This window comes from Cebus imitator, unplaced genomic scaffold, assembly GCF_001604975.1.
Source record: "Cebus imitator isolate Cc_AM_T3 unplaced genomic scaffold, Cebus_imitator-1.0 Scaffold115, whole genome shotgun sequence".
NCBI lineage: Eukaryota > Metazoa > Chordata > Mammalia > Primates > Cebidae > Cebus > Cebus imitator.
The window spans coordinates 4,846,340-4,862,537 of NW_016107430.1; the positions used below are offsets into that span (position 1 = coordinate 4,846,340).

Below are 16,198 nucleotides of genomic sequence, written 5' to 3' on the forward strand. Positions count from 1 at the left end.
TACTGGAAATCATTAGAATCACAAAACTAAAGATACAGAGATAGATCATCTACAATAGTTTCCACCCTCTCTCTACCAGACAAGTGAGAGGATACAGAAGACTTGAGACCCAGAACATTAAGGGCAAGTCCCAAGACCTGGTGATGACAGCTACAGCGTGCTCTGAACCAGAGGATTCCTCAGCTTTGAAGCCATGGGGAGAAACACCAGGCCAAGAGGTGTGCAAGGGATGAAACATGGGCCTGCCAGTGTCGCTTAGCTGCTTCCTCAAGGCCCCAAGGAAAGCTGTAGTCTCCAGGACATGACCTTCTTGGGTCCCTCCTCCAATTTCCTGTCTCCTGCATATAACAAATTTATCTTTTTTTAAAAATGGGTTTTCCAGTGAAAACCAGAAAACCAACTAGACAAATTCTAAAAAAAAACCTGGATCCGACCAAGCATGGTGGCTCACGCCTGTAATCCCAGCACTTTGGAAGGCTGAGGTGGGCAGATCATGAGATCAGGAGTTGGAGACCAGCCTGACCAGCCTAGTGAAATATCGTCTCTACTAAAAATATAAAAATTAGCCAGGGATTGTGGCACGCCCTGCGATCCCAGCTACTCAGGAGGCTGAGGCAGACGAATCACTTGAACCCAGGAAGCAGAGGTTGTAGGGAGCCGAGATTGTGCCACTGCACTCCAGCCTGGGCAACAGAGCAAGACTCCATCTCAAAAGATAAAAAAATAAAAATAAAAAAGCTGGAACACTAACAACTTTATTTTAAGGCATTTCTGCCACACCGGGGTCCTAGAGGAGACAGTAGAATATGCATTCCTTTATCTGGAGCTGGAGGCAGGAGGACTGGGTTCCAGGCCCACCTCCTGTGTGTTCACAGGCAGCACTCTGCAGTGTCTTGTTACATTGTTTAAGGGAAGGAGAGAAAAGTATAATCCCTGCTTCCCCACGGAAACGAAAGGCTAATGGGAGCTGACGTAAGAAATCCCTTTTAGGAATTCTGAGAGAAGTGAGCCAGCCACATGAGGCTGGCCATCATGGCCATCCTCCTCATCCTGATTGCTCAGCTCAAAGAAAGGGGAGGCCCAAACCCAGCCCAGGAGCCTAAGGAGAGATAGAGCAGGGAGCAGGAGCACCAACTCTATGCCAGTGGATCATACGCATGTCGTGGTTAGTCCTACATGAGCCATGTGACCATCTACATTGTAATGCTCAAGTAAGGTATATAATTTGCCCGTGGTTGTACAGCTGGTGAGTGGCAGAATGAAATCCCATCTCTAATACATCCTGCTGCCCCTGAGTTCAAGCCTGATGACAAATATCAGCATCAGTGTTGAGTGTGCCTGGGAGGGTGGGAGTGAGGATTTAACCTAAGTGCCTACCTGAGTCAACAAAATGCACCAAAAAAGAGGCAGGACAATACCAAGCTAGAGAACAACAAACTTTCCTGTTTTAGTGTTTCATGGAGAAAAAGATTAAAAAATTAAATAGAAAACAGATCAGCAAAAACTAGAAGGAAAAAGGAGAAACAACAATGTAAAATAAATAACACACAAAGTAGGATGGAAGGAATGAGATGAAGTGAATCTACCATTATCTAAATATGAGTGGATGGAATTTTCTCTCATTACAAAATAGATATGTTTAGGAAAAACAAAACCCAGTTATGTGCTATGTATAGAAACACACTTAAAGTGATGAAAATGGCTAAAAATAAAGGGGCGACAAAGAAAATAGGCAAATACAAAGAACAAGAGCAAGAATGGAAATGTCAGTATCAGGCAGAGTAGAATTTAAGGTTAAAAACACTCCACAGCATATTATGTAATGACAAAAGACATAATATATTAAGAAGATATAGTGGCAGTAAACTCTATGTCCCAATTACCAGAAGAACTAAAGACTTTAAGTTAGAAGACACTAGAAATGCAGGGAACTTAATAAAAAATAAAAATACAATTAGATGAATATACCTCTCTTAGAATTAGATATATTTAAAGACAAAAAGACATCATCTCACTGCTTATATAGGTTGGGGTTAAAAAATAAAGACATAGAAGAATTTAATAATGCAATTAGTAAGCCTGATCTGATGGCTCTATATTAGGATCTTTGAATAGCGGTTGCACGTTTTTTGGTTTATATTCATGGAACATACACAAAAATCAAACAAATTTTGGCTAGCACTCCCCACTCCCAAAAAATTTAGAAACAAATAATTAATGTGGCGATAAATATTATAACTTTGTAAAAAATTAAGAAACGTTCTATTGGATCAGAGAGAAAAGTTAAAGATTACAAACTGCCTAGAAAGCAACAACAAAAAAACACTCATTATACCCAAACTGAATAGCATATAGCCAAAGCTGTACTCAGAGGAAAAACGTAAGCTTTAAATGCCTTCAGATGGATTTTTGTGTGTGTGTGTGTGAGGGAATATTTTATTCTCCTTAATAAGGTAGCAAATAGCAACCAAAAATACTAGAAAAAAGAAATTGATAAATAGAAGCTGAAAGCAATAGCATAGAAAACATAAGCCCAAAAGCTGTATTTTTATAAAGAGTAGTAAAATAGACAAATCCCTGTGAATAAAGGGGAAACAAACAAAAATATATGATATTAGGAATATGAAAGGTGATAATAGGGAAAAGAATGAATATTGGCAACAAACCAAAAAATTCAGAGGAATCAGAAAATTTCCTAGCAAATATAAATTACCAAAACCAGTAAGAAGTGGAAAACCAGGATAAACTTATTATCACAAAAGATACTGAAATGACAGAGATATAATTCTGAAAAATAGACTGGATCCAAATGAGTTTTATCAAACTAATAATTCCAGTGCCATTTAGGATGATAGGAAAGTATGGAAAGAAAGCTCTCCTGTTTTATAAAACACATGGCTTTGATGTCAAAACCCAATACAATAATAAATAATATATCTACAGACTTAGGAGCTCAGATGTAAAAATTTGAAACATGATTTTAACAAGTAAAATTCTGCAGTATATCAAGAGTGTAATTTAATAAGGCCAAACAAGACTTTTTTCAATAATTCAAAAACATTTCAACATCAGGAAATCTGCCAACATCTGTTATACTAGCAAACTAAAGGAGGAAAACTGTGTGATCATAACAATATTTGCTGATAAAATATTTGAAAAATATGGCAACTCTTTCTAATAAAAATACCATGGAAAGTTTAAACAGAAAACACTGTTTGCCAAAAGACTATTAATATTTCCCAAACCAAGATTAATCTAAATTGTGAAACACAAAACCTATTTCAATTAAACTAGGGAACTTGTTGTAGGGGTGCTGCTGTCACTATTAATATTATTATCTTAAATCTTTTTAAAATAAGATAAAAAGACAAACATTGAGAGGAAGAGACAAAGATGATATTATTTCCAGAAATTTTAAGAGATTGCAGTAAAACAAAATGAATACAGAAAAATTGTTACTAAAATTCAAGAAACTTTGGCAAGGTGGCTGGATATAAGATAAATATACAAAACCCACTAGACTTCCTCCTCTCCAGTCATAAGCACTTAGTAATGGACATAGGAAAAAAATATTTAGGGACAAACTTTATAAGAGAGGTATATGCACTATAATAATGGTTGAAATCCCCATCACTAGGGAAACTATGGAATAAAGTATCAAGATACATACATATCATAGAAAATTAGGCAGCTATTAGAACAGGTAACCTCAGAATCTAACAAGTGGCTTGAATAAGGTAAAATATCTTTGAAAAATACATATGCATGTGTGTGCCTATAAATGTACATACACAGAGACAAACGAAAACTCCTACATATGTGTATGTGTGAAGATAAATATATGTATATACATCACATGTATGATGACATGGGTGCAAAGAAAGGGGTACACTCTAGGTTGTTTACATGGGCTCCTGGAATGTAGGGTTGAGAAATAAGACAAGTGGTAGAGGGGGATAGGAAGAGGGGTCAGCCCCCAAAAAATATGTTTAAAGATTTCACTGAAAATTCTGTAGGATATAATTTTTAAAAATTAAGTGTGAATGTATGAAAACAAAAATTTTAAAAGTATTTTTAAAAGAGCTAGAATGGTCCACATTCCAGTAATAATAATTACATCACGACTGGTGAAATGGGGAATAGGTAAGTGGTCAAAGAGGATTCTGGCTTTTCCTGTCCTTTTTAAATTTTCAAAAGAAGTGTGGATTTGTATATTCAACTGAGATAAAAATTGATTTTAAAATTAGCTTTCTAAAAAGGGGAATACAAGAAAGTCTGGGAAGAGAGACTCAATTGTATGCAGTGATATGTGGGTTTTCTCTTGTTAATAGTATATTCTCTTTCACTACATTTTAAAAGAAAAAATACATACCACTTTTTCATTTTAAAACTATTTCCATTTTTAAATAATAAAATATGAATTGAATTAATAGAAAAAGAAAAAGGGTAAGCAATGATTTTGATAGAAGGAGCAAAAGGTAGCTAGTAGCATGTCAAAGTAGTCCTGTGATCAGAAGCTACAGGGGTAGTGATATCCCTCTGGGAGAAAGAAACTAGTTTCACATAAGCACTAAATACAATAGGTTGAAGGCCACAATCCTTCCTACCTTCCAAAGACAATAATGAATTTTAAAAATCAGATACGTTGAGGTATAAAATTACATATAATACAATGCATCCATTTTAAGTGCACACAATTCCATGAGTTTTGACAAATGTATACATCTGTTTAACTCCCTGCATAGTCAAAACAGAGAACATTTCTATCATTTCAGAAATTCTCTTGAGCTCCTTACTGGCATCCCTGGTCCCAGACAATAACTGACCTACTTTCAGTCCCTGTAGCTTAGTTTTCCTATTCTAGAGTTTCATGTAACTCAAATCAAACAGGATGGATTCTTTGTGTCTGGTTTCTTTTGCTCAGCATGCATTTTGAGATTCATCAATGTTTTGTGTATCAAGTACTTAATTATTTTTATTTTGTTGCTGAGTTTGTTTTCTGTTATATAGGTATACTATAAGTACTTAATAATAAGTACTAAAATAATAAGTACTTAATTATTTTATTTTATTTTATTGTTGAGTTGGTTTTCTGTTATATAGGTATACCCAATTTGTTTCCAAATTTTGGCAATTATATATAAAGCCACTACAAACATTCGTAGACAGGTTTTTGGTGAATGTAATTCTTCACTTCTCTTGACTAAATATCTAGGACAAAGACATTTGGTCATATGGCAAGCATATATTTAAAGTTTACCTGTTTTCCAAAGTGATTGCAATATTTTGCATTCCCACCAGACATTTTTCAGACTTCTGGTTACATTGCATTCTTGTTAGCACTTGATATTGTTAGGTTTTGTTTTTCTGGTCATTCTAATAAATTTGTAGTAGTATCTTATTGTGATTTCAATTTGTATTTCTCTAATGAGTAATAATGTTGAGCATCTTTTTGCATGTTATCAACATCTGGATATCTTCTTTGATTAAGTATTTGCTCAAATCTTTCACCCAAATTTAAAATTGGGTAGGGTGAGCATGGTGGCTTGTGCCTGTTATCTCAGCACTTTTGGAGGACAAAGCAGGAGAGTCTCTTGAGGCCAGTTCAAGACCATCCTGGGAAACATAGTGAGACCCTATCTCTACAAAAAATACAAAAATCAGCTGGGCATCGCAGTGTGCGCCTATAATCCCAGCTACTTGGGAGGCTGAGGTGGGAGGATAACTTGAACCCAGGAGGTTGAGGCTGCCATATGCCAAGATTATACCACTGCACTCCAGCCTATGTGACAGAGCAAGACTCTGTCTGTCTCTCTGTATTTTTTTAACTGGGCTATTTGTTTTCATATTAAGTTTTGAGTATATATTCTGGATACAAGTTCTTTATAAAATATGTGCTTGCAAATATTTTTCCCAGTCTTTGGCTTGTCTCTTTATTCTCTTAATGTTTTTCAAATAGCAAAAGTTCTTAATTTTTATGAAATTCAATTTATCAATCTTTTTAAATTGTTCTTTTAGTGTCATATCTAAGAAATCCTTGTCTAACTCAAGGTACAACAGTTTTATATTCTCTTCCACAAGTTTTATAGTTTTGCATTTTGCATTTAGGTCTGTGGTCCATTTTGAGTTAACATTTATGTACGGTGTGAGGTATGGGTTACGGTTTTTCTTTTATTCCACATATTGAAATCCAATTGTTCTAGCATCATTTGTTGAAAAGAATATCCTTTCTCTATTAAATTGAGTTTTGTTGTACCTTTGTCAAAAATCAGTTGATTGTATTCATGTGGGTCTTTCTGAATTCTCTATTCTGTCTGTTCCACTAATCTATTTCTCTCTCTCTCTCTCTCTTTCTCTCTCTCTTCTATCTGTCTGTCTGTCTATCTATCTATCTATCTATCTATCTATCTATCTATATTGCCATACCACACTGTCTTGGTTGTATCTTTATACTTAAATATGGAAATCAGGTAGAGTGAACCCACCAACTGTGGTATTTTTTAGTGATGTTTTGGCTACGCTAGTTTTTGTTTTTTATACACATTTTGGAATGAGCTTGTAGATTTTTACAAGATAATGTAGCTAGGGTTTTAATTGTAATTATGTTAAATCTATGGATCAATTTTAAGAGAATTGACATTTTAGCAACATGGAGTTTTAGAATCTATACACAAGGGACATTTCTCTGTTTATTTAACTTTATGTCATCAATGTTTTTAGCTTTCAACATATAGACCTTGAACATAATTTGCTGGACATAACTTATTTTTTTCTGTGCTATTCTAAAGAGTACTTAATTTTTTTTAAATGCCAGTTATTAATTGCTCACTTACAGAAATAGAGTTGAACTTTGTATTTTGACCTTCAGCCTTGCTAAACTCCCTTATTAATTCTGGCAGCTTTTTTGTAGATTCGTTGGAACTTTCTATGTAGATAATCATACTGTCTGAAAATAGTTTCATTTCTGTCTTTTGTTAAGCTGTAAGCCTTTTATTTATTTTTCTAGTCTTATTCACTGGCTAGGATCTCTAACACAATGTTGAACAAGAATGTCAACAGCAAATATCCCTGACTCATTCCCTATCTTAGAGGTAAGTGGCCAATCTTTCACCATTGGTTATGACGTTAGCTGTAAGTTTTTTGTCAATGTCTTCTATTGAGTTAAGGAGTTCCATCCTATTTCTAGCTTGCTGAGAGCATAATGGTTGTGTGGATGCTGAGCATAAATGGTTGTTTAATTTTGTCAAATGTTCTTGGCACATATTGAAATTATCATATTATTTTTATACTTTAATCTGTTGATATTGTAATTATATTAACTAAGTTTTAAATGTTGAACCAGCCTTGTATGTCCAATATAAGCCCACTGGGTCATGATATATTATCCTTTTTACATATTACTAGATTCTGTTTGCTAATATTTTCTTAAGGATGTTTGTGTCTATGTTAATTTGTATTGTTATTGTCTTTTATTTGGTATCAGATTAGTGATGGCCACATAAAACAAGTTGGAAAATAGTTCTTTCTCTTCTATTTTTTGAAAAGTTTATGTAGAATTAGCATTATTTCTTCTTTAGGCCCAATAGTAATTCATATTAGACAATCAATTATGTTTTAGAGGGAATGAAAATAAAGGGGAAACCCTTTCATATGTACTTTTATTTTAACCGCTTCCAGTCACCTTAATTTATTTGTGTAAATCCAAGTTTTGGGGGGGATATCTTATTTTTTCCACCTGAAGAACTTCCTTTAATATTTTTTGTAATGCATATCTGCTGATAATTAATTCTCAGTTTTTGTTCGTCTGAAAAACTGTGTTTCTCTTTCACTTTTGGAAGATTCTTTTGCTCAGGATAGGATTTTGTGTTGACAGGTTTTGTTTTGTTTCCTTTCAGTACTTTAAAGATGTCACTCCATTGTCTTCAGGCTCACGTAATTTTGATGCTGAATCTATTGCTATTTTTTCCTTAATTTTACCTCTCTTTCTCTTTATCCTGTCTTTGCTTTTCAACAGTTTAATTACGTTGTGTCTAGATGTGTGCATGGGCTTTTATTTATTTATTTTTTGTCTTTGTTTTGTTTCTTTGTTTAATTTATTCTACTTGAGACTTTGAACTTCTTTCTGTGGTTTCATTATTTTGGAAACATTCTCACCCATTATTTCTTCAGATATTTCCTCTGTCCCATTATCTTTCTCTTCTCTTTCTGAGATTTCAATTACACAATATTTGACCATTTGATATTCTTCCACACCTGTTGGGTACTCTTTTTTTTTTTACTGTTTTTCTCTCCTTGTATTTAATTTGTTCAACTTCTGTTGTCCTTTTTTTTTTTTTTTTGAGACAGAGTCTCACTCTCTCGGCCCAGGCCAGGGTGCAGTGGTGTGATTTTTGACTCACTGCAACCTCCACCTCCTGGGTTCAAGCGATCATCCCACCTCAGCCTCCCAACTAGTTGGAATTACAAGTGTGTGCCACCATGCCTGGCTGAATTTTTGTATTTTTAGTAGAGATGGGGTTTCACCATGATGGCCAGGCTGATCTCACACTCTTGGCCTGCCTGCCTCTGCCTCCCAGTCTATTGACTTGTTTTCAAGTTCACCAATTCTTTCTTAAATTGTATCAAGTTATGGATCAGCCAGTTAAAGACATCCGTCTGTTACTTTTATATCCTAGCATTTGTTTGACTCTTGCTTGTAGTTTCCCTCTCTCTGCTAAAATTCTGCATCTATTCATGTATGTTGTTCATCTTTTCCACTCTAGCCTTTAATATAGTAAGCATAGTCACTTTAAGTTTCCTGTCTGATGGCTTCAACATCTGGGTCATATTTGAATCTGGTTTTGTTGGCTGCTTTGTTTCTTGACAATGGGTTGTTTGTCTTGTGTTTGGTGTCTCATGACTTTTGATTGAAAGCAAAACATCTTTAGAACAGTAAAGGCTGAAGTAAATATGCATGCCTCTTTTTCGCCTAGGCAAGGGATCTGCAAACTATGGTCCTTGGGCCAAATCAGGGCTGTTGCCTATTTTTGTATGGCCTATGAGTTAAGAATGATTTTTATATTTTTTAATGTATTGAATGGATATCAAAAGAATAATAATTATGCAACACAAAACAATTATATAAAACTCAAATTTCAGTGTCTATAAAGTTTTATTGGAACATAACCATGTCCATTTATTTACATATTGTCTACGGCTGCTTTCATGCTTCAGCAGCAGAGCTGAACAGTTGCAACAGAGACCACATGGCCCACAATGCCTAAACTATTTACTGTATACTGCTCAAAGTTTGCCTACCCCTTTATGTGGGTGGTTGAGTCAATCTAGTCAGAAGTTGATTTGGATCTGGGTTTTGCTGCTCTAGGTTTGGGTTTCATCTTCAGTGCACCACCAGCTTTAAATTCTCATAGTATTTTCTTATTCTTAAGGTGGAGGCTGAGTTGCCAGAGAGTTTTTCTCAGTGTTTCTGCTTCATTCTTAGCCTTAGGCCTTCCTTGGGTGCCTGTGCCTTAGTCCTGTCCCTGGGTGTTGTGATCTGCCCCTCTCCCAGCAGGAGGAGATTCTTAATCTGGTCCCAGATTGTTTCCTTCCCTCCTCCCGAAAGCTAGGGCTTTTGTTACGTGGAGGACAAAACCCAGTGTAAGCTCCATGTTTTTCCAGGCTATGGGAAAGGGGGTAATTACCAGTTTTGCCACTTTTTGGCAAAATACCCTTTTTTTAGGAGAAGGTTAAATGCAAATAAAATTAAGACAGACATTGAAAGTATGTTCATGCTAAACTTATCACAGATTGTACAACACTCTCTAGGCATAGGCAGATTAAGGTAGCTCATCAGTATACAACATGGTCTTAGAATCCCTGGCCCCTTTTTGGTTTAACCAGACTTAAGTTCCGTAAACTCCCTGACTTGATAGGTTAACTGCAGTCCCAGACATCTGGTTGCTTAACTCACCCCTTGTCCTAACCAATGTATATATCCTCAAGTTCAGCAAGCACTATGCCAATGCTTAATAATTAACTCATGCAATAAATATGTGAATTTACACTAAATGTAAGTGCAATAATTACATCAAATCAAAATCTGAGCATAGAAAATGGAAAATCTTTGGGGAGACAATTGAACCCTTTGGTTTCATTGAGAAAAAAATCACCGAAACACAGCATGTCATAGCTGAAAAATCCTTTTGAGAACATCTAGTTTACCAGCTTCACTTAACCAATGAGATAACCAAGACTCAGAGAAAAGTAACACGAGAAAAGTCACACAGCAAGTTAATAGTGTGGGAACTGTTACCTTTTGAATTAAAAGTCGGGAGGAGACAGGGAGCCTCTGGGTCTTTGTGGGAGGGGTGGCATGTTGGGAGGAAGAGTCCCAGGCTTGCGTTTATTGCTAACTAGCTGTGTGGCCTAGCTAGTGTGTGTGATTCAGTCCCCCTCTGCCATCTATCTGCCCTGTCCCTTTCCTGGGGACTATATTAGCTGAGAGATGTAATGGTGCTTCATTAAGACCTTGGGGGAGCTGGGCTGCAGGGATCCTGTGGTCACCCAGGACTTGCTTCCCTCCATTTTCTGAAGATGAGGCTCAGGGCACAGCCTAATGCAGTGAGGCAAAGAAGACAGGTCCAGAGTCCTGTCTGAGCCTGGAGGTTCCTGCCCTTGACTGGTAGGCACCATCTCTTCTGTCTCCCCCACAGCTTCTGGATCAGTCAGGGTCTTATCAGGAAACCAGAAGCAGAGCTCTCTGTGAACGGAGATAAGTTAACATAAGGACTTGGTTAAAAACCTCTGAGGGGCATCATAAGGATGATTCTAGGGATACTCCCTATGTTAGTCTGCTGTGAGCGCTATAACAAAATACCATACACTGGATGGCTTCTGCAACAGACATTTATTTTCTCATAGTTCTAGAGACTGGAAGACCAAGATCAGGTTGCTGACTGATCTGGTTTCTGGTGAGGGCTCTCTTCCTGGCTTGTAGATGACCACTTTTTCCACTGTTTCCTCACACAGCTTCTCCTCACTGTGTGTGTGTGTGTGTGTGTGTGTGTGTGTGTGTGTGTGTGTGCGCGCGCGTGCATGCGTGTGTGTGGCAGAGAGAGACAGAGAGAGAGAGAGAGAGAGGGCTCTCCGGTGTCCCTTCTTATAGGAACACTAATCCTGTCAGATCAGGGTCCCACCCTTATGACCTTATTAACCTTAGTTACTTCCTTAGAGGCTTCACCTCCACATACAGCCACACTGGGGGTTAGGGTTTCATCATAGGAATTTAGGGAGACAGACAAACATTCAGTTCCTAACACCCCCCTAAGAAGCTGGAGACTGGAACCTATTGCTGCTACTAGGTGAAGCCCCCCTGCTGAGGCATGCTGCCTGGAACAGGAAGCAGACAGGAAGAAGGATGTCTTTCCTCCCTCCTTCCTCCCCCCATGTTGGGAGAGCCTGTCATGGCGGAGTAGCAGTGTCACGGCCCAGCGTGGAAGGCTGAGTGTGGAGCTGAGGGGAACCCTCTCTAGCCAAGGCAGACCATGGAACCAGAGCAATCCAATATACTTAATAGGAAAAGTCACATTCACTCCCCAGGATTACCTCAAATCTTGAATGTCATATTAAAGGTTTTGGAATTTGGGCTGGGCTCAGTGGCTCATGCTAGTAATCCCAATGTTTGGGGAGGCCAAGGCAGGCGATTGCTTGAGGAGTTCCAGACTGCCTGGGCAACATAGCAAGACCCCTCTCTCTACAAAAGAGTTAAAAATTAACCAGGCATGCTGGCATGTGCCTGTAGTTCCAGCTACTTGGGAGGGTGAGGCAAGAGGGTCACTTGAGCCCAGGAGTTCAAGGCTGTGGTGAGCTACCATGGCGCCCATGCGCTGCAGCCGGGGCCAGAGCAAGACCTTATCTCTAAAAAATAAACAATTTTAAAAATAAAGACAGAATTCAGCATTTGGTCAGTGGCCAGTGGGGTGATACAGATCCGAGTAAAGGGGTGATGTGACCAGCTGTCCTCTCTTCCTTCACCCAGTCCTACCCATCCTTCTTCCCCAAACTCTTGGCACACCCCGACTCTCCTCCTTTACATTGCACACCTTCTCTGTAATTCGATACACATCAGCAATTTAATATGCAGCATGATGAGCCTAGGAGAATATTCCATGGGACCAGCGTGCAGCTTCACTGTGAGCTGGGGAGTGGCTGTCAGGTTTAGACCATAGAAGGTCCTCAGCAGATGTGTTGCGTGTGAGATGGGAAGTGCCTGGTCAGACCCCACCCCATCAACAGCCTGTCTTCATCCTTGCCAGCAGGACACACACACACACACACACACACACACACACACACTCTTCTTACGCACAGTCAAATCCTCTCATTCACACAGTCCCACACTCATCCTTACATTCACCTGTGCCCTCACACTCATCTTGCACTCACCCCTCTGAAACTCACACCCCTCACACACTCCCATGGACCCACTCACACTCACTTCACTCACACTCAGCCCTCACTCTCACTCACACCTGTGGCCCCTCCCACTCCCACATTCTCACAGCTTCACGCACTCCTGCTCAGTCTTCGCCCACACTCTCTCCCCCTCACTTGCAGACACTCACTCTGTCACACTCTTGCTCTCACACTTATCCTGCCGTTCCCACCTTCCCACTGCTTCCCTCATACTAACTTCCACCCCCTTGAAGTCACCCTACCCATCTCTGAGTCACTCAGTGTATTAGTCTATTTTCACACTGCTAATAAAGACATACCCAAGACTGAGTTACTTATAAAGAAAAAGAGTTTTAGTGGACTCACAATTTCATGTAGCAGGGAGGCCTCGCAATCATGGTAGAAGGTGAAAGGCACATCTTACTTGGTGGCAGACAAGAGAGAATGAGAGCTAAGCAAAAGGGGTTTCCTCTTATAAAAACATCAGATTTCCTGAGACTTAGTCACTACCATGAGAACAGTATGGGAGGGAGTGATTCAATTATTTCCCACTGGGTCCCTCCCACAACATGTGGGAATTATGAGAGCTACCATTCAAGACGAGATTTGGGTGGGGACACAGCCAAACCATTGAACCACACCCACCCATACGCCTTCACTCCCTCCCTCACTGCTTCCCATACTCACGGCTGTCACACTTGCTCACCTCCCTGTCTCTGGCTTGCTCACTGGCATTGCCACACTCTCCCACAGAGACCCTCTCAGCAGGATTCTGCCCTGCCACCCTCCTGTCATCCTGCCTCATCTTCAGGGCTCTCTTCCTTACTCAGCAAATCGCCAGGCACTGGACCAGCCTCTTAGGCTGAGGGCAGACTGGGAGCTTCCTGTCTCCACCCTCCCTCTGAGCAGGAGGAGCTCTGCCTGCTCCTGGTTGGATGTGAAAAAAGGACAGTATACAGCAGACATGTCCCATCCGCTGTCGAGGACCCTCCTCCCTCCCTTGCCCACTTCCACTACCCACATGCTGTGGGGCACTGGGGAGCACCTTTCCCCAGTGGCTCCCTGGCCTGCCCCTGCCTCAGCTGTGTGAGGCTGAGCCTCCCTCTCTTCACTTCTACCTTCCCTCAGCTCCCAAGACACCTCCAGTGTCCTCTGATAACATGACCCCAGTAGCAGGCCTGTTTTTCCTTTGATCTCCATCTTGCTCTGGATTGCCCAACAAAAGCCTTTTGTCTAAAGTGCAGGGTGTGCCTTACATGACTGCTTGCTGGGCTTTGGGTTGATTCTCATGGGTCTGGCTGCCCTCTTCTATGCTCCCTTGAGTTTGTGGCCCTCTTCCTGTCTCCTATAAATGCTCCTTATTGCCTTTTTATGTATTCATTTGAATGGATAGTATAGTCAAGTCATGTGTTTCAAAATTCAAAAGATACAGGGAGTAAGGTTCCCTTCTCACTCCATCCCTCAGCAGCAAGGTTCCTCTCCCCAGAGGCAATTGTTCTCTTCAGTTTCTTGTATAAGGTTCTAGAAATAGATACAAGGAAGCGTGTGTGTGTGTGTGTGTGTGTGTGTGTGTGTGTCTGTGTGTGTGTGTCTGTGTGTGCTCGTTTGGCCATCACTGGGACCGTGAGAGACACTCCCCGCCTCTTCCTCATTAGGGTCATTTGAGAGTGGCCCAATCAGAAGTGCATCGGTAAGACCTTTCTCACCCTCTCACGCCATCCTCCCTTTCAGTCTTGTCATATGAAGAAATAACTGTATATTATTTTCTGAATGTCTTGCGCCCTGCCTCCCTCAAGTCTAAGAGATACTTCCGCATGCTAAGCCTTCGTGCAGTGTTATAAAGGGTATAGTATTATACCCTTTCCCTCAAGATTCTTATCACTTCCAGTTGGCCAGTCAGTTCTTTGATGGTCAGAATTCATTTCAGAGTGGCTGATCCACTGGTCATTTTCTCTGCCCTCCTGGGAGATTAAATTGTTGGGCGAGCTGAAAGCAATCGTCCAAATAGATGCCTCTTTGAGGGCCATCCCTGTGTCTGCCGATGTCCTTTGCCAACCCTCCAAAGGTGGATGGGGACCAAGGAGCACCCCCACCCCACGGAACAAGGGATAGGGCACATGGCCGCATCAGCCAGCCTGGCTGTCCTGCTGCCCTCGCCACCCCTGGTTAATTGCCAGGACACATCAGTGGGCACTGTCTGAGGAAGGAGCAGGCAAGCCAGCCCGCAGCCTCCCAGCTCAGCAATCATCGCTGATTAAAAACTAGTTACAAAGCAATGAAGATGGAATCCTGCATTAACCAAATGACCCCATCCATGGCCAAGCCCAGATAGATGGGAGTGATTATGAAAGCATCACTCACAATGTCAGCAAACATTAACGGCTGTGTGAATTTCCAGGAGATTTACGGGGTAGTGACAGCCTTTGGCTGGATGGGACTCTGGCTCTTTGCTTCATTCCCAGATGTGCCTGTGTGTTTATGGGCTCTGGGGGACTCAGCCTATTCAGAGTGGTCTATCTCGGGTGTGCTTTTACTTGGGTTTAATCTGAACGTGCTGGCTTGTGTAAAGTAGAAATGTATTGTATTGCCAATTTTCAGAGAATCTGAATTAGCTCAGCTATTCTGGACATAATTTAATCTTTCTTTAATGATTCAATAGGTGCTTTGAAGTCTCGCTAATCAGAGTCATGGTTATGAATATCAGAACTTGATATTGAAGAAGCATAAAAGTGCTCATCAAAGAACTAGGTGATGGAAATGGCAGGAAGCAGCATAAGTGGATGCTTCTGTGAGAGTGCAGGTATGACCACGCGTGTCGGTGGGCATGTGGAAGCCTGGTGTGATAGGAGGTCCAGCTGGGATAATGTTGACCTCACCACAGGCAGTGAATGACCCTATCAAAAAGTCAGCCTGGGCCAGGCGCAGTGGCTCACACCTGTAATCCCAGCACTTTGGGAGGCCGAGGCGGGCAGATCACCTGGGGTCAGGAGTTTGAGACCAGCCTGACCAACATGGTGAAACACCATCTCTACTAAAAACACAAAAATTAGCTGGGCATGGTGGCAGTCGCCTGTAATCCCAGCTACTCAGGGGATGGAGGCAAGAGATTTGCTTGAACCATTGAAGCAGAGGTTGCAGTGAGCCAAGATCGCACCATTGCACTCCAGCCTGGGTGACAAGAGCAAAACTCCATCTCAAAAAAAAAAAAAAAAAAAAAAAAAGTCAGCCTGTCCCACACCTCCCAAGGAGAATTTAGTCTTTGCTTATTTGGGCCTCAGTTGAGCAGATTTGGAGTGAAGGGTAAAGAGGAGAATTGTCCTCCCCAGAAAAGGCCCAAAAGCCCAAGACAGAATCCCCTTTAATAGGTAAAAGAGAAATATAAGCAGATATATAAGGTGAGCGAGGGGAGACCAGAGCTGGGTTTAGAAGAAGGAAGTAGAGTGTTAGGAAGCAGCTGCCATGATTGCAAATATACATGTGTGCATGCACATAAAGTGGAAATAATGGCATCGGCCCCATTAGGCAGCTCTGAGATCTAAGAAGCCCACATGCTTTGCTGTGGACTGAATGTTTGTATACCCCTGGAATTCATATGCTGAAGTCTAAATCCCCAGTGTGATGGTATTTGAAGGTGGGGCCTTTGGGCGGTAATTAGGTCATAAAAGTGGAGCCCTCATGAACGGGAAGAATCCCCTTATAAAAGAAATTCTGACAAGCTGCCTTGCCCCTTTTCTGCCATTTGAGAATACAGTGAGAAGGCACT

General features: G+C 40.5%; 1 long non-coding RNA gene and 1 pseudogene across 1 annotated transcript; one reads left to right on the forward strand and one right to left on the reverse strand.

The window, feature by feature from the left end:
• Window positions 1-369: 369 nt before the first annotated feature.
• On the reverse strand, window positions 370-425 carry LOC119472730 (annotated as a pseudogene).
• Window positions 426-6,386: 5,961 nt separating this feature from the next.
• On the forward strand, window positions 6,387-15,229 carry LOC108311432. The gene is made up of 3 exons (XR_005201903.1): window positions 6,387-6,470; window positions 7,007-7,091; window positions 15,095-15,229. It is a non-coding gene; the product is annotated as an uncharacterized LOC108311432 (long non-coding RNA).
• The last annotated feature ends 969 nt before the right edge of the window (window positions 15,230-16,198 follow it).